This window comes from Lacerta agilis, chromosome 2 (genome assembly GCF_009819535.1).
Source record: "Lacerta agilis isolate rLacAgi1 chromosome 2, rLacAgi1.pri, whole genome shotgun sequence".
Lineage (NCBI taxonomy): Eukaryota > Metazoa > Chordata > Lepidosauria > Squamata > Lacertidae > Lacerta > Lacerta agilis.
In genome coordinates, this window is record NC_046313.1 from 1950086 (window position 1) to 1962910 (window position 12825).

Here is a 12825-nt window from a genome sequence, read left to right on the forward strand (position 1 = left end):
CTCCAATACACAGACACAGAGGGCAAAACCTGAACCATTCCTGCAAGAATTCTTCAACCCTGAAGAATATTATTCCATTTCCCCCCGACTTCCAGTAAAAGAAAGACACAATTATTTCATGCCCACAGCTGAGTTTGCAGCTAAGTGTTTAGAACAGTGAATGTTATGCAGTATGCTAGAAAGCACTGCTATTCGACTTCCAAAAAGTTTGAAAACCAAAGCGCGGCTTTTGATTGGCTCCAGGAAGCTGCTGCAGCCAATCAGAAGCCACAAAAGCCCTGTTGGACATTCAGCTTCCAGAAATAGTTCACAAATTTGGACAGTCACTTCCAGGTTTGCGATGTTTGGGAGCCAAAGCATTTCACTCAAAAAGGCATTTGAAAACCAAGGTACAACTGTAATTCCTCAGGTTCAAAGTACAGTATAGATGTATAAATTGGTTACCACTGTATTTAACAGTGTATCTATGCATATTCTGTACAATATGCATAGAATACTTGTCTTCCCTTTTTGGTTGAAATGACCAGGATGGTTGCAACAACAAATAAACTTTGACTTCGACTTTGAGACACTTCCTGAAATTGCTGGACCAAGAAGAACTCACCGGCGCTGGTGGTGCTTGCTTCTTCCGAAGTCGCTGTAGATAAGAAGACATGGCAACATGAAACAGAATTCCTCCAATACACAGAACAATACAGAGTTCAATACTTGAACCTTTCCTGCAAGAAGTATTCTTTAATTTCCTCCCAACCTCCATTAAGTGGCCAGTGTCATACACTAGAGAGTGCCATCTGTCTTTAAAAATTCTACATGTGCAGGGTTTTTATTACATATAATGTGGATGCACTAGATCTTTCACAGTCACCATGAGCTGCACTTTCCAGTCACTGATCTGTGCTTTAAAGCTCTGTGTTGAATTGGATTTTTTTTTATCCCAATGCTTTCCTAGGAAAACCCACATTTAGCACTGAATTGGAGCAAATAATGGAAAACCAGTTTGATGTTTGCTCCAATTCAGTGGCAAAGCACAGGTTTTCTTGGGGAGAGCATCAGGACAAAAAAGAACCCCTCTCAGACACAGAACTCTGGATAAGCCTCATGATAGCAGGCCAAGGTGCAACAGAGAGAACCAAAATTTAGTAAGAGGGCATGTGTGCACTAACCCAGTTGGATTGGGGCAAATGTTTTTAAGATCAATGCATAAGACCTCTTTTCAGAGAACATGAACTACAAACCTGTCAGGATTTCTCTCTCCATCTCTCTCTCTCACACACACAAACACAGACAGGTGGTTGTATAATTTTATAAATTTGCAGAGCCACAATTTACTAGTCAACCCTGTCTCTCCCCAAACCCAAAACGAAAGCCGTCAAAGTAGAAGTCTTTGGGCTTAGCATTAGTAAAACATAAAGGGAAGATCTCCTTCTGATCTTCTGGTATTCACTTTGGGGAGATGGTGTGCTATTATAAAATCAAAAAGTGAAAATGGATCCCCATGATAACATATTTCCAGAATACAAATAACATCGCCAGCAGTACAGATCCATGAACACAGCACTAATAAAGTAGGAATGGTGGACAACATCCATCATCCTGAGCACTAGCCATGCTAGCTCTCACTGCTGGGAGTTGGAGTCCACCAACATCGGCGGGGGCCACTGGTTCCCCATCGCTGGCTTAAAAGTAAATCGCTCCACAGGCTTATGATACACATTAGTTGCAGGAGGAGGGGAAGTTGTACCAGAAGTGGAGGGAGAGTTGTTATCTGGGAAAGGGAAAGCAAATTATTCTCCTATCACCATGTTGCTGTGTATAAGTTGAGTGCTATGATTCAGATACTTCCTGAAATTGCTGGACCAAGAAGAACTCACCGGCACTGGTGGTGCTCGTTTCTGCAGAAGTCGCTATAGATAAGAAGACATGGCAACATGAAACAGAATTCCTCCAATACACAGACACAGAGGGCAAAACCTGAACCATTCCTGCAAGAATTCTTCAACCCTGAAGAATATTATTCCATTTCCCCCCAGCTTCCAGTAAAAGAAAGACACAATTATTTCATGCCCACAGCTGAGTTTGCAGCTAAGTGTTTAGAACAGTGAATGTAATGCAGTATGCTAGAAAGCACCGCTATTCGACTTCCAAAAAGTTTGAAAACCAAAGCGCGGCTTTTGATTGGCTCCAGGAAGCTGCTGCAGCCAATCAGAAGCCACAAAATCCCTGTTAGACGTTCAGCATCCAAAAATAGTTCACAAATTCTGTACAATATGCATAGAATACTTGTCTTCCCTTTTTGGTTGAAATGACCAGGATGGTTGCAACAACAAATAAACTTTGACTTCGACTTTGAGATACTTCCTGAAATTGCTGGACCAAGAAGAACTCACCGGCACTGGTGGTGCTTGCTTCTTCCGAAGTCGCTGTAGATAAGAAGACATGGCAACATGAAACAGAATTCCTCCAATACCCAGACACAGAGAGCAAAACTTGAACCATTCCTGCAAGAATTCTTCAACCCTGAAGAATATTATTCCATTTCCCCCCAACTTCCACTAAAAGAAAGACACAATTATTTTATGCCCACAGCTGAGTTTGCAGCTAAGTGTTTAGAATGGCAAATGTTATGCAGTATGCTGGAAAGCACCATTCAACTTCCAAAATGTTCAAAAACCAAAGTACAGCTTTTGATTGGCTGCAAAATCCCTGTTGGACATTTATAAATTTGCAAAGGCCACAATTTACTAGTCAATCCTGTCTCTCCCAAAACCCAAAACGAAAGCCATCAAAGTAGAAGTCTTTGGGCTTAGCATTAGTAAAACATAAAGGGAAAATCGTCTTCTGGTCCTCTGATGTTCACCACTTGTAGGAGTAGTCTGTGAAGATATACTAAGCATTTAGGGTGGGCGTGATGTTGTAGGTTGGTGGCACCATCTGCCTGGGATTTTTTTAGCACTGTCTGATTTAAATACAATGCTAGGTGAACATCATGCTTAAATCAGCCAACACCTACTTCTGCATGCCAGATATCTGTCGTCTGAGTGCCTGCATGATGGCATCCTGATGCTTCTCATGGACTGTGTAGCAGTGACCCGTATTACACATGCAGCTGACCATGTGGGATCCTACTTGAATTTTCCAAACAGATGTATCCTCATGTATAAATCAGATGTGCCATGCTTTCTTATGTGAATCGGGACTTCTTTTGATTTCCCTTTCACTTTAGAGTGGCTACTGTGCAGGCAGTCTGATGATTATAAAGTGAGTCTGCTATGACTGCCTATGCAGAAAATAAAGAATAACTCTGCTTGGATGACTCTATGGTGATGATCTAGCTATACAAGTGCCCTAGAATCTGGTAAATACTCACTTGTTGAAACTAGCATTTTCCTCTGGTGTCATTCAAACCTTTGCATGCCAAGCTGATGTGAACACAGCTCATTGAAATAAGAAGAATTCTGCTGGATCTTACCAAATGTCCATCTAGTCCAACATCCTTTTTCTAACTTTGGCCAGCCAGTGCTTCCAAGAAGTCCATAAACAAATAAGAAAGGCCTTAACCCTCTCCTGTAATTTATCACCAGTGTGCGGTCCTCAACTGTATACTACTTTTGCTCATGGAAGTTCTATTTTCTTATCATTGGTAACTTCATAGATGTCAACAGGTGTATCTTCACTGAGAGCCAGTGTGGTGTAGTGGTTAAGAGTGGTAGACTCATAATCTGGGGAACCGGGTTCTTGTCTCCGCTCCTCCACATGCAGCTGCTGGGTGACCTTGGGCTAGTCACACTTCTCTGAAGTCTCTCAGCCCCACTCACCTCACAGAGTGTTTGTTGTGGGGGAGGAAGGGAAAGGAGAATGTTAGCCGCTTTGAGACTCCTTAGGGTAGTGAAAAGCGGGATATCAAATCCAAACTCTTCTTCTTCTTCTTCTTCAATGAATTTGCCTAAACCAAGGATGTGGCCCTTGGAATATGTTGCTCCTGTCATTCATCTCTATACTAGCTGAGGCTGATGGGGATTGCTGTCCCAAAACATATGGAGGAGTACAGGTTCCCCATCGCTGTCTGAAACCATTATTGGAGCCACCTTAGCTTGTGTTTCATAGCTATCACTTGGTGTGTGTGTGTGTGTGTGTGTGTGTGTGTGTGTGAATTCTATCCATTATTTATGGAATTCGCCCCAAGGAGGAGGAAAGTGCACTGGGCCATTGAGAATTACATACCTCCAGACACTAGAGCGCAAACCAGCAGGAGTCCCCATATCATCTTCATGGTCATGAATGACTTGGGAGGTTTTCAGGAGTTCAGGGCAGCCTAAAGAAGCCGAGGAATGTTGTGGTCTGATCTACTCTCACTGCCTTATGAAGGAAGCAAACACCAATGAAAATGGTTGGGTAGTGGGGAGTGGAATCGTGGAGGGAATCAGGATCCTGGAGATGAAACAATTGGAACAGATTGGATAAATATGCAAACGGAAGAATTAAGATGGCACACAGCACTTGTGCCACATGAGAATAGGCACAATGTTAATTGGTCTTCTAAACAAAGGGTGAGGCAAGGAAATTATTTGCTGTGCCAAGGCTTTCTAATCTGTTTTCTAAGAAAAGGGATTCTGTTTTTCTTCCCTGCCTCTGGCAAATCCTGGCTGAGGCACGGATGGTGGCATCTTCTCCTGATGCACCTCACTTTAGGCTTCTCAAAGGGTGTGAAAGCAAATGTATGGCTTCTAGAAAATGTGGCACAAATGTGGAGTTTGATGTTATGTGAAGAATTCAGGTTCCCTGAAAATATTGTATTTCACTTAAAGGAAAATATGTCTAACTCCAATACCTACAAATAGATGTTTGAAAATGTTTTTTTTAAAAAAGGGAAAAAAGGAAAAAGGTAAAGGACCCCTGACAGTTAAGTCCAGTCGCAGATGACTCTGGGGTTGCGGCACTTATCTCACTTTACAGGCCAAAGGAGCCGGCGTTTGTCCGCAGACAGTTTTTCTGGGTCATATGGCCAGCATGAATAAGCCACTTCTGGCACAACGGAACACCAAAACCAGAGCAGCGCATGGAAACGCAGTTTACCTTCCCGCCAGAGCGGTAGCTATTTATCTACTTGCACTTTTTGGAGTGCTTTTGAACCGCTAGGTTTGCAGGAGCTGGGACTGAGCAACGGGAGCTCACCCTGTCACGGGGATTCAAAACACCAACCTTCCAATCGGCAAGCCCAAGGCTCAGTGGTTTAAACCACAGTGCCACCCCCATTTGAAAATGTACCTATCTTAATTCTCAGAATGTGATTGAGGGATGGGATTATTATTAATAATAGGAGGTGCCTGGTACTGCCCAGGATTTTTTATAATCCAAAAAACATTGTTGTTGTTGTTTAAAAAAGCAGGCAAAAAGCAGGCAAAGTCACACCAAGGTCACATTTGGGTCTGCCATATTGATTCAAAATGGCAGCCAGAGTCTAAACATCAATGAAGAGAACCACCCCCATCTCAGGAACCCTTGTGCAAAGTTTGGTGGTGGTATCTCGAGAGGGACCTGAAAGTATAAAGAACAAACAAAGAAATGGAAAGAGAAACCACTTTCCAAAGTATATGGTAGATTATGATTATGATTATGATTATGAATTGCATTTATATCCCCTTTTTTTCTCCAAGGAGCCCAGAGTGGCATACGTGGTTCGCCTCCTTCTCCTTTAATCCTCAAAACAGCACTGTGAGGTTGGATCAGGGTGCAAGATTTGCAGGGCCCAGGATGGCTTTGAAGCCACAGCTGGCACCTCCTTCTCCATTCATGCCAACATTGCTGAGGTAAGAAGATATTTACCTGGAACATAAATATATTTAAGTTCCAGGTAAATATCCAGGAACCGTTTTGTACTAACTGTAAATTTTAATCTTAAATCCAAATAGGAGTGTGGCATTGCTCTCATTCACTTAGTATATACAAGAGGCAGGCAGTTAATATGACCGTTACAGCCTTACAGTGACAAATTCCTGCAGGGCAACCATGATAGGCTGCTAGAACAAAAACAACTGAGTCTGGTGGGACTTGCAGATTTATCACAAAGAAAGAAAGAAAATCTTCTCTCCAATATGGAACTGGGTGCAAAGCACCACCCATCAACTGCCCTGGTAACCCTGATGTTATGCTTGGTAGCAAAACTGGAGCCAAGGCATATTCTACAATAGGAATAGGGAATCTGTGGCCCTTTAGATGCATTATGGTTGGTCATGCTAACTGGAGCTGATGCAATTTGGAGTCCAAGAACATATGGAGGGCCGTAGGCTTCTAATCCCTGCTCAACCATCCCAATTTAAGTGGGACACCCCGAAATTACAAAAGCTTCTGATTAAATCCCAGAATGTCCCATTTTTGGATCCAGCACCCTGGCATGAGCCAGCTGGCTCTTGAGAATGCTTGGGACAAAAAAAACCAAAAACCCCAAGCATCTCAATTTGAATCAGCAAATTGGAAGGGCATGTTTGACTTTCAGGAGCCAGATTTGTGGATAATGGCCAATTCGTCATGTCCTGGCTAATCCCATCTCTATTCCAGCATATGTAAATGGTGGCATTCATCCTCAGGGCATCCTGTATTTATTTATACACATTGACTGTTTTCTCCATAATTAACATCATTGTGATGCAATACCTCAACTAAACTTGTAATATTTCTCTGCTAGCACCTTTGATTGCTTTCTGTCGCTTACATAAAGTCAGCAGTGTAGATACTCTGCTCAGCATCCTGAGTGTCAGGAAACATCAAGGCTGCTTTCTGTGTTTCTGCAATGAAGACTCTTTGGATCCTTCTCCTGCTGGCAACTTCCACTTGGGCTTTTGTTGCTGGGGGTAAGTAGGAAGTGTCCACCCAGGAGGTGTTTCTTGTTTGGGGTGTTTCCTGTCCTGCTGCGAGAAACCTCTGCAGGTGTCCAGTATGAAAGAAACAGTTCTATGTTTAGTGACCATGCCAAACATTTTTAATTACCTGATTTGAAACACAAATCTGCCCAGCTCATAATGCTCAGGTATATGGTAAGTCAAGTACCATGTGCCACAAAAGCTTTTGTCCAGCTCAGAAGGTAAAGTGAGGTGGGAGTTCTTTTTTCTGTAATGTTCCATAGATGTGCAGGCAGTGTGCAGCACACTATGTTCCCCAAGCCAAATGCTTGGTAGGTGTGTACACAGAAGTTATTTCATCGTAAACCTTTTAAGCTCATTGAAACTCTGGACATTTGTGAACTACAAGTTCAGCCCACTTTATAGAACTTCAGAGGTCTTTAATGCTTACTATTTTTTCTTGACACTGTTAAAACTATCTGACCCAACTATCCTTCCTACTGCAATCAATTCTTTCATTGCAAACCTTTAAGTGGTTGTGTGTTATCCTCCAGCCAAATCTAAAGGGCAGGGGACATCAAAGTGTTTGGGAGGTTGTTGTTTTTTGCCGTGGGGGTGATTTGGTTCCATGAATGGTAATGCAATAAGAGACCCGCATTTAATACTATCTGTGTGTCCATGCATTAATATTATAATCCAGGAAAAAAAAACCACAATTCTTTACAAATGCTTGCTAAAATAGCTCATAGACACTGGGTCAATTCCAAGCTAATTTTTGAGGGATTTTATATGGGTAGTTGAGCACTGGTGATTTTCTTCCAGAGATGGGGGAGAAATTGTATTTTGTTTGCATTTTAATGTGAAACTGCCTAATTTGCACTTCTCAGACCAATATACAAACAGAAGTTCAATTGTCCTTCAACATTCACACTTCTGGGATAGCTCAGTTGATGGATCACAAAACTCTTACTCAGGTTCATGGGTTTGAGCCCCACATTGAGCAAAATATTCATGCATTGCAGGAGGTTGGACTAGATGAGCCTCACGATCCCTTCCAACTCTATAATTCTATGATTTGCACTTCTCCAGGTTTTGCAATGCCATTCTCCAACCAAAAAATGTGTACAAAAATTATGGGAAAGTGAAAATGAAAATGCACAGACTATAGTCAAATGCATTGTATTAGGGGAAATTTCTTGTAAAAATGTATATATTTGTCCGAACATATGTATTTTAGGAGAAAAATGCACTGAAATGCTGTCTTTTTGTGAACTTTTTCGCCCATCTCGTCTAGAACCCAGCAATGCTGCTCAAGAGTCCCGACCAAGCTCCAGTCCTGGTAAGCAGATTGACACTGCTAGTGGGAAGGGCACTGAGCCTAACTTGGTGACTGATGTGGAAACCCTAAAAAGTAGGTCCACAGTAAGATGAACTAGAGACAGGACAGTGTAACACATGGAGAGGTGAGCAGACACTTTTTGTGCTAAGTAATCCTGCAAATGGCTGGGAAATCTTCTATAGCTCAGACGCTGAGCCAACTACTGAAACGTTAGAGACAGAGACAGGACCTCAAAGAAAGAAAAAAGTGAAAGATTTAAAAATATACATATACATTTCTGAATCAACCCCCCATCCCACCACATCTCATCTTTTGGAGTTGAAGGGGCAATCGCTGGGTTGGGGAGGGAGCAGAGCTGTCCAGTGTGGGAATCAAGCCATTTGAAACCAATTCATAGAAGGGACTAATTATTATTTTTTCCATGGCACCCAGGGGCAATTTCTGCACGCGGATTCCTCTCAGATATGGCCGGTGTGGTTGGCAGTACCTCTGAAGTGTTTGGTGATTTATTCACTCAATTCGTTCAGTCCATTTTGGGAGGAAAAAGTAAGTGTTGGAGGCCAATGCAAGTGGGGAGCATGAGAGGGGGAAAGTCCAAATGCAATGTGGAGAGATGTGGATGAGGGTTTTTTAAAATGCAAAAGCCATGCAAGGAAACTGCTCTAGGGCTGCTCAGTCTAGAAGAGCTCATGTGCTAGCAGACAGAGGGTGGAATTCAATGCCATACTGTGACAACCAGGCCCCTGCAATGTATTTTGCACAAGTTCCCACAAGAAAGTATAACTGCTATGGGCCATTTCCACCTTCCATTAAAAAGATGTGGGTGTGTGGCCCTGGGAGGCTGCAGGGAAGGTGGGGACCCATGAGGGAAGGGAGACAAAGGCAGGGAGAGAGATGCAACAGGATTACTGGGAGGTGAGGAGGATGGTAATTGTTGTTGTTGTTCAGTCGTTCAGTCGTGTCCGACTCTTCGTGACCCCATGGACCAGAGCACGCCAGGCACGCCTATCCTTCACTGCCTCCCGCAGTTTGGCCAAACTCATGTTAGTAGCTTCGAGAATACTGGGGAATACGAGGATGGTAATAGTGAAGAAGTTAACCCTGCTGAACTTTTCTTGATAGGAACCAGAGAAGTGAGGAGAGAGGCTGATGGATCTCTAGGCTTTGAGCCAAGGAACAGGAACTGATTAGCCATGGGTAAGCAGCTCTCTGAGGGAGCTCCAGCTTCCAAGTCATAAGGTACTGGGCACTATCTGGAGGGCCACAAGTTTCCCATTCCTTTGCTTGAACTTCTGCCCCAGACATGAAATGAAACGACAATGGTCCAGTCCTTCAGTTTCTTCTGTATGGTGAATCTTGCTGTATTAAGAATATTGACTTTAAGTCATGTTCAGTTTCAGATACTTGCAGCAATGGTACAATTGGACTTCTGCATGGTCTAGAGCAGTCCTTTCCAACAGGTCGGTCGCGGGATGTCCCTGGTCTATCCAGGTCGATTGCAGGATCCTGATCCCCCCCCCCAAAAAAACAGCTCAACAACTTTGGCTGGCTCATCCTCCCTAAAACAACTTTGATGAAGCTCCCCCCCCCCAAAAAAAGCTCAAGAACTCTGGTCAATCCAATGCGTAGATCACTGTCATTTTTTTTATAGTGGGAGTACATCACAGTCTCTTGGAAGTTGGACAGCCCTGGTCTAGAGAATGAAGGAGGCTTTGACATCCTGATGTTTCAAATTGCCACATATCTATACCAATTGATCAATAAAGTTCTAGTCAAGCAAATTATTGGCATTTGACTCTATGTACCTCGTTTGTAGCTTTCTGTATAGCAAGGCATAATTATACATTCTCACTAACCTGACACACTAACATGTGTTTTTCAAGACACATTGGCTAGGATTCACATAACCATACCCACCACTTAGCCTTGTGCAAATATTTATGCTTTTGTAATGGGGCTTCCTCCCATCTCCCCCATGCTCCTCATGGGTCTGGAGAACCCCAAGAACAGCACAGGGGGTGAGGAGAGGGAGGATTGTTCTGCCTGACAAGGAGGAATTTCAACAGGGGCAAATGTAAGGTTCTGCACACAGGCAGGAAGAACTAGTTACACAAATATAACCTGGGGGGCAACTGGCTGACCAGCACTACATGTGAAAAGGATCTGGGGGTCTTAACAGATGCAAGCTTAACAGCAGTCTACAAGGTGATGCAGCAGCAAAAAAGCTAATGCTATTCTAGGCTGCATCGACAGAAGTCTAGTGCACTGGACAGTGGAACAGACTCCCTCAGAAGGTGGTGGACTCTACTTCAATGGATGTTTTTAAGCAGAGGTTGGGTCTGTCATGGATGCTTTAGCTGAGATTACTGCATTGCAGGGGGTTGGACTAGAATACGCTTCCAACTCCACAATTCTGTGATTCTATGAATCATTGAAGGAGTGCAGCACTAAATTCCACCCACAGAATTTGTCATTCATGCTTTACCCTTAAAACTTCCTTATACAATTTATTTAATTTCATTAAATTTACATACTGCTTGACTGTGAAACAACCAACCATCTCAAAGCAGTTTAAGGTAAAGGTAAAGGGACCCCTGACCGTTAGGTCCAGTCGTGTCCGACTCTGGGGTTGTGGCGCTCATCTCGCTCTATAGGCCGAGGGAGCCGGCGTTTGTCCACAGACAGCTTCCGGGTCATGTGGCCAGCATGACTAAGCCGCTTCTGGCGAACCAGAGCAGCGCACGGAAACGCCGTTTACCTTCCCGCCGGAGCGGTCCCTATTTATCTATTTGCACTTTGACGTGCTTTCGAACTGCTAGGTGGGCAGGAGCTGGGACCGAACAACGGGAGCTCACTCCGTTGCAGGGATTCGAACCACCGACCTTCTGATCGTCAAGCCCTAGACTCTGTGGTTTAACCCACAGCGCCACCTGGGTCCCTCAAAGCAGTTTAGAAAAAGAATAAAACCATAAAATTATTGATAAGAACAGTTAAAAACAACTATTCAAAACATTCAGGGGAGAAAATAAAACTAGAGATAAATTAAAAACCCACACCATCATTCTAATAGGTATCTGGGTAGGCTTTGTTGGAAAAACGCTCTGGGGAGATGGTGAACTCCCCAAGACTCCGGAGCGTCCTCCCGGTGGCCCTCTCTGGCTGGCATGTCCCTTCAGTCCAGAGCGCCAGTAATCTGCGACCCTTTTCTTATGAAAAGAGCACACAGGTCTTCTAGCATCACGCAGCAAGAAGGAGGACTCATCTGTAGTTCTAAACTACTTTATTTACAGTCTATATACAGAGACTCCATAATCATGTCTGTGTTCTCCGAACAAGAGTACAAACTGCGACATGGCAGAAGTGACACTAAACATACAATAACAACACTTAGATGGAAGAGATAAGACAGACTTCTGTTCCCACTCTCTCTCAGACACTCATGTGATTTACACTAATCACAACAGTCCTGCTGAAGCAGCAGAGGATATATAAAAATCCTAACAGGCTTGTCCACATAAGACCACATTCCTTGCTGTATGCAAAACTAGACCAACCCAGGCCATAGCCAGGAATAATATTTGAAGCTCTTCAGTTAGAAGGCTTATCACCCAATCAATGTCCTATTTTCTGGGCTCTATTTCAGTTTGTGGTGGGAAGGTAATTTATTAATGCTTAAGCCATTTGCATATAAGATACATAAGATCAATAAATACTTCAAAATACTATGTAAATCGCATGTAACATGTATGAAACTTACAAACTGAAATTTAATACAGATAAAAATATTAATTATTAAAATATATTATGCTTAAATAAGTACCTCCTTCAAGCAGTCGACTGCCATCTCCTTAACAACTCCTGCCCATATTTCCATTGCTGCTACGGCAAAAAGAGAGACCTTGTGGGTTACCCTACAATCAGTGTCCAACAGAACGTAGAAAATCTTTTGTGGAATGGTATTGGATGAGGAAGAACAGATCCCAGAAATTTGGTGCTTGGTTCAGAATAAAGTGAACCAAAGAACAAATAGTGAGCCAGTTCCTCAATTTCTGGGGCCCCACAAATAGGCAAGCAGAGCGCCAAGGGAGTATGAGAGCGCTGACAATCAAAGCTGTGGGCATTGTTTGGAAACAAAGGGCTGCAAATGCTTGCCTAAGCTTTGGAAATGTGAGCTTTGCAAGGTAAGCAGCCATTTGGTGGTCCAATTTGTAAAGTCTATATTATTTCAAAAAATTAGAATTATTAATGTCCTGTCTGGCAAGCACATTATATATATTTTCCACCATGGAAAATATATAGAATGTCCTTGCCAGAGAAGACATTAATAATTCTAAATTTTCTACAATTATAAGGAGTTTCTCCTTTGAATTCAGAGGAGAAAGATGATTGAATGGAGCAGGGTATGAATCAAGCAACTTCCAATATTTTAAGTTCCAACTTTTGCAGTTTGATACCTGCTCCAAACATAACTTGGGGAATACCCTATCAGGAGACACTTTTATGATTCACCAGTATGGATGGGAAAATGAATAGAAGATCAAATGGAGGGGAATCTACCTCTTCCTTGACCAAAGCTGAAGGAGTGCCAGATGGAAGTCTTAACAATTTCCCAAGAAATGTATTTTGGAGGGCCTAGTTTAGCCCATCCTC